The sequence below is a fragment of the Camellia sinensis genome, chromosome 13, assembly GCF_055761805.1.
Source record: "Camellia sinensis isolate YWXY chromosome 13, ASM5576180v1, whole genome shotgun sequence".
In the NCBI taxonomy this organism is placed as follows: domain Eukaryota; kingdom Viridiplantae; phylum Streptophyta; class Magnoliopsida; order Ericales; family Theaceae; genus Camellia; species Camellia sinensis.
In genome coordinates, this window is record NC_138973.1 from 141,558,851 (window position 1) to 141,566,168 (window position 7,318).

Consider the following 7,318-nt stretch of genomic DNA (forward strand, 5'->3'; position numbering starts at 1 on the left):
CTCTCTCTCTCTCTCTTTCTCATACAGAGATGAAATTAAAATTTTATTAGTACAGGGGTTAAAAGATAAAAAATATTTTTTTACTGTATAGACAAATACATATATATGTATAGTATGATATATAAATTATATATATATACACATAAAAAAAATTTAAAAATCATATAAACAATCTCTAAAAGAATGAATAAATTTTTTTCTAGAAAAATAACAGAGAATAAAAGATGAAAAAATAATGGGGTATATATCTTTTATACTAAGATACTATTTTATTTATAAAATAATATATATATATATATATATATTGCTGATCAAAAAAAAAAATATATATATATATTTAGAAGTACTATGGAAAATAAAATTTTCACAGTGACAGAGAGGTCATGACCCCTCATAATCTTCTCCTAGTTCTATCCATCACACACTCACCTCATTCTTTTAATAAAAAAAACAAAAATAAAATAAAATTTATCTTTATATTTTTAAATTTATTTTATTTTATTAAAATATATTTAATATTTAATATATAAATTCTATTTTTATAGAATTGATATTGTTCTAAAAATATATTCAAAATTTTAAAATGCAACTAATATTTCACATATTTAATAAAAATTTGAATTAATAATCTAAAATATATAAAAATTTATAGAATTAAAATAATTTGTATGATTTAAGTTAATATAAATAATAAAATTACTTTTCTAATTAATATATATATAGATATATTGGCACGAGAAAACGTTTAGAATAATACTAATGTAAATAAAAACATATTAATTCAAACCATGCAAATAATAACTCAAACCAAAATAATAATATAATAATAATAAAAATAATGGCCATGTTTGATCCCACACACAAAGTAAGACTTGCACCCACACAAACTAAACTTATACTTCATACATACTAGACTTGTATCCCTACATATATTAGACTTGCACCCCACACCCTACACAGATTAAACTTGTGTCCCACATATATTAGACTTGCATCCCTACACAAATTCAACTTACACCCCTCACAAATTGAACTTGTACTCTGCACCGACTAAACTTTCACCTTTATACAGATTCAACATACACGCCAACACAGACTAGACTTGCACTACTACACAGATTTGACTTGCACACCAAATAGAATAGACGTACACCCTACACATACTAAATATGCACCCCTACACAGACTAAACATGCGTCCCACACAGATTAGATTTGCACCCTTAAAAAAATTTAACTTGCATCCTTCATAGATTTAATTGCACCCTACACAAACTACACTTGCACTCCCACACAGATTTGACTTGCACGCCAACACAGACTAGACTTGCACAACTACAAAGATTTGACTTGCACACCACATAGACTAAACTTGCATCCTCACACAAATTCGACTTGCATGCTAACACAAACTAGACTTGCACCACGACATAGATTTGACTTGTGCACCACACATACTAAACTTGCACCTACACATAATGAACATGTACCCTCACAGATAATAGACTTGCACTCTACAAAGTACTTTAAAATATATATATATATATATATATATATCTGAGTTATTTATAAATGAAAAATATATTACAAAAGTATTTCTAACATTTTATATTATTTTTTTAAAATTAATGTTTAAATAAAAATATTATTTTATTTGTTAAGAAAAAATGTAGAGACTAGTAAAAATATTAAATCAAATTATACAATTAATATAAAAATAATATTCAATCATACAAATATTATTTTCCTTAAAAACAAAAATAGAATCATATGAAAATGAAAATGATATTTTTTTATCAAGCTATTTTTAATTTTTTTTTTAAATAAAAGACAAAATTTAAAAATTCAACCAAATAGTTTATGTTTCAAACTTAAAAATAGTTACAAAAATTAGTTTTAAAAAAATTAATCGCACAATATATTTCAATTTTATAAATAGTTATAAAAATAGTAAAAATTAGTCATAGGAAAAAAGAAAAAAGGAAAAAAGAATTCACATAATATTGTAGACACCCCATTTTGACCGGCCCTAAGACTTGGGCACTTTTGATTATCCGATGATGACAATCAGAATGTATTTCTCACAAAATTATCATTAAGAGAGCTTGGAATTTGAGCTTTATTCCTAACCCTAAGCTTATATCAGTCAAGTGTTTAAGCCCCGTCCCCCGGAGTGAAGTGGGACCAAACCAGAGCGAAACAAGACCGAACTGGAGCAAAAACGAACAAAATCCACCCTAGTCGGTCGATCGGTAGCACCATCGCAAGCACAAAGAGTGTGACCGCGGGTGCAACTTGCCTTACCGCGATCGCGACCTATTCACATTTTACTGTGTGGGTCACTTTGTGATGTTATTTCTTACCTATTTTTGCACCAAATGCATGCCTACTCATCCTCCATTGACTAGTGCTTGAGCCAATGAGGATAATGCTCCATTTTAGTACCTCATTAGCTCCATTATCTTCCCTAAATGATCCACTTTGTACTCCACCATTGCTCCACTAGCATTACCTATATAATGAGACCTCTAGTTTTGAGTTTGAGGAGATGAATTAGAAGAGAAGTGTAGAGAGAATACTAAATTTGAGTTAGAATTTGAGAGGAAAAAAAAAGAAGCCTTGAAAGCAAGAGAATTGTCTTTCCAAATTAGTGAAGTTATAAAGCATCTATACATCTCATATTTCTTTGCAAACACCACTTAAGAACCAAGTCCTAAAGCTTTGATCAAAGTGAGAGTAGTCTTGCTAAGTTGAAGAAGATTAAACAGTGATCATACACTTGTCCAAAACATTATTCTAAGCTCAAATTCGAAGCTCTTGAATTGAGGATTGAGATCAAAATTCACAACATTGAGGGTGATCAAGATGAAGTTTGGAAATCGAGAAGTCCAATCTTTCTTTGGAAGGTGAATTTCAAGTCTTTCATTTTCTTATATTTTCTATTTCATAATTATTTTCTTACTTTTTATTTCATAGTGTTTTGTTGTAATCTAATTGGAAGTGGTTAGTTTAGTTCATATTTATTTTCTTACTTCATATTTTAAAGTGTTTTGTTGTAATCCAAATGGTTAGTTTAGCTCATATTTATTTTCTTGTTTTTTATTTCATAGTGTTTTGTTGTAATCCAAGTGGTTAGTTTAGTTCATATTTATTTTCTTGCTCTTGTTTTATATTGTTTTATTGTAATCTAACTGGAAGCAGTTAGTTTTCAATTCTTTCATTTTCTTACACTTTCAATCTTATAATCATTTTCTTGTTTTAAGTTGTATATTAGTTTTGTTGTATGCTAACCGGAAGTGGTTAGTTCAGCTGCCTACATATTTCTTGTTTGTTCTTTTCTCGGGGTTGCAACAAGACAGGTTTTGCTAGGCCTAGGCCGGATGGTTAGCTTCTTTTTGGTAAAACGGTATAATCTTCCGATGTTGACCAATTTTCGGTGGTTTCCAAGGCGTATAAAGCTTCTATTTTGGTTTTTTTATTTTTTATTTTTTTTATTTGAGTGTTTTGTGAGGTTTTTATTTTGTTATAATATTTTCCTCCTCCCTCTCTAATTTGGTTTGTGATTATTCTTTCAAGTGTTGTAATAATTCCCCTCTTCACTTCTTTCTATCCTATTCTTTTACTTGCTTTCCTTAGCATAAGCATCATATTTTGTTTTTAATCATATTCATGCTTTGCATCCATCTTTTATACACCTTGATTCGACTAAGTTTGCATTTTTGGTTTTAATCAATTCCTATGTGATTATGTGCGCTACCTCATATTCTTGAGATGATTCACACGTCATATCTTAAAAGTCAAATCTTTAGTTGCATTTCATGAGTGAATTGCATTAGAATTGTGTATATAAGATCATGCATAGTTTTCTAACGTTGTTTTGTAGCTGTTTGCGGGACGTCGGTAAATATGCAAGTTTTTCGTGCTTTAGCATCCCATTTGTATGTGTTTTGTTTACTATGTTTAAGCATCTTACCATATGACTACTTTCTTACTTGATATAATTGTATGAATGCCGGTGGATGAGATTATGTCGCTTAATTTGGAATGATGTTGATTTTCATGATTGTAAACTCAATTTCTTTTAGTTGTACATCTTCAAAACTCTTTCAAAACATATGAAATCACATTGTTCCAAAATGAATGGCATAGTCTATACTTGTATGCTTCACATAATAACTTTTAGGATTTATTTAATAATCAGAATATGAGCATATAAAGTTAATAAAACTCATATCATGGTTTAGTAGAGGCCGATCTTTAATCAGGTGAGCGGGGGTGCTTAATTAATAACCTTCCCCTCTCATACCTAAGGTTCTGAGCGAAGCATCTTTGGTTACGAGGAACAGTGGCCTTGGCTTAAGTCACTGTTTTCTAATTTTCCTTAAATGACTCTAAGATCTGGTGATGCTTCATTTTTGGCAATGGTTTTGCAATAAAATGGATTTTTTAGAAAAGTTGTCAAATCTGGACTCTCATCTATGTTTCACATTGCACTCATGAAACTAGATCGAATAAATCGAAGGCCCGAACTGTTTCACGCGCACAGGTATCCCCGGGCATGTGACAGTTTTTGGCGACTCCGTTGGGGATATTAAGAAATCTTGATTCGACCTCCATGATATGAATTTTATTTTCAATTATATATTCATTGCATTGCATGCATTGGTGCATGCAAAGTTCCTGTGTTGCCCAGATTTTGATGGGAGTGCAGGCAAACTTTTCGTGACACTATACCTATCTCTACGTTATTTTAGAGGCCTTGTGTTATAACTTTTAAGATCTGTCAAAAAGGTAACTCTGCTATCTAAGGTTCTCAGACTTCGAAGAGAGGCTATATTGACTCTTCTGATTTCTTGAGATCTTCACTGGTTATTACCCAAAGGACTTTTTCGTAACGTCACCTTGACATTAACCCCTAGATTAGAGCCAACCTTGTGCATATAGTGAGCTATGGTACCTTCCAAAATTAGGACAGGATGCTCTCTCATTTCTAGGATTTATGATACTGCCTGTTTGAATAGTGAAGCCTTAGATCAATTCAAAGCTAGGAGAGGGTAACCCTAGCCCCCATTGTGATATTCCTGTTCCGCAATATGTTAATTAGTCCTTAATATGAGCATGATTATGTGTTTAATATGATTTTGTGTGCCATTATGTGAAAATATGTGGTTTTGAATTTCTATCTGTTCACCGTAGGAATATATGTTTAATTATCTGTTTTGGAATTCAAATTGAAGGCCTTATCGGCCACAGAACCCGAAATTGGTCGCGCCATTGTGATTGGCATAATTTTTAGAGCCTACAGTGAAGTTTAATTGAAAAATTGATTTGGACTAGATTAAATTGATTTAATTATTGAATTGCTGCCCAATTATTTATTCTTATTATATTAAGTTAGTGGGAATTGTTGAAAAAGGGCACTACACCCTCAATTCTCCCCTTTTGTTACATTTTGACTGATCTTGAACTCAAGAAAAGAGAGAAAGCCGACCTTGAGAGAGAGAAGAGGCATCTTGGTATATTTTGCTTATGAATTGTGAATTGGGAAGGCTAGGTGCAAGAGTTGGCCATAAATTGTGAAGAGTAAAGCTCCTTGGCGAGTAATCCATGAGTTCTAGTTGTAATTTTGTAAATTTAAGATTGATTAATGATCAAGAGTAAGAGTTGAGATGTAATTGAATTGGTTTTGTTGAATTAAGGGCCAATAGGTGCATGCATGTAAGAAATTGTTTTGAATTTGCATGTTTGAGCTTGAAATACATGATTCATGTAGAGTTTTGGTTAAAGCTCATGTTGTAATCACCATTTGCATCATCTAAGTTGAGAATGAGAGTAATACATCACATGCATGTACAAATTATGAGAATAGGAGCCTTGAATGCATGAATGTGCTATGATGGAAGTGAGTTGGTGTCAATTTGGGACATGCATGTGTTTGATTTATGAAATTGAGCTCCATATTGATGTAAATGGGTGTTTGTACCATGATAGCATGAATATATTTGAAGCTTGAGCCATAAAATGTAAGTTGGATTGGTTTGAATGCTGGATTTGAGCTCAAGAACATGTTCTGGAAAACCCAGAAAATTTGGTGTCCGCTCGAGCGGGGAAACCGCCGCTCGAGCGTGAATTTCGTGCTCCCAGTATTTTTGCAAACTTGGATGTCCGCTCGAGTGGAGAAGTTTACGCTCGAGCGGGGAGCTATGTAGATAGGCCTTCAGCTCGAGCGCCAGACTTCACGCTCGAGCGTAATTTTGATGCATCCAGCACTTTTGCAAACCTCATGGGTCCGCTCGAGCGGGGAAGCCCACGCTCGAGCAGGGACCCTGTTTTCTGAAATTTTGTTTATGCATTCTGTGTTTCGTTTTCCGTCCTCTTTCACTTCTAAGTACTCTTAGGCATACATTGAGCATTGTAATTGAATTAAAGAGATAAGAATGAAGCTTAAAGAGGAAATGTGAATTTAGAACGGATTGAATTATTTGTGACCCTTTTGTGTTCATGGAATGTGTAGGGTCGAGCTCCAGGGCAAACCAATCAACCGATCACTGTGAGTAATATCTTAACAAAATATTTGAAATATGTTGTTGTCCAATTGTTTACTTCTATGTAAGTTTTGTAAGTTCATTAATTTGAATAGTGGACAACGATTGACATAAACGATTGGACTGAAGGCCGATTGACATAAATGATTGGGCCGAAGGCTGATTGACATGAACGATTGGGCCGAAGGCCAATTGACATGAACGATTTGGCCGAAGGCTGATTGACATAAACGATTGGGCCGAAGGCTGATTGACATGAACGATTGGGCCGAAGGCCGATTGACATGAATGATTAGGCCGAAGGCCGATTAACATGAATGATTGGGCCAAAGGCCGATTGACATAAATGATTGGGCCGAAGGCCAATTGGTACAAGAGATTGGGCCAAAGGCCGTCTGCTATAACTGTTTCAAAGATTGCTTATGTATCTTCCTTATTCGATATTATTCACTAGGCTTTCGCTCACGCTCATTCATGTACATGTAGGTGAGCCAAGGGACGTCCAGAACCAGCCTCGGTGAAATTGTGAGAAATAGTCAAAGTTTTGAGGAGTCAGCCCAAACGTCTTACGCACAAGACTGCCTTCGCCTTTGCCCTTTTGTTCATAGTTTTGTTAAGTTGGCAAAAGCATTGGACTACTTTTGTATATAAGTCTTGGGTTCGACTGACTTAAACTTGTATGATCCTGTACGTACAGTGTTCTGTATTAGTATATATTTTGATGTGAGTTATTAACACATAAATGTTTGGAACGTTATGGTGTGCATATAAGCA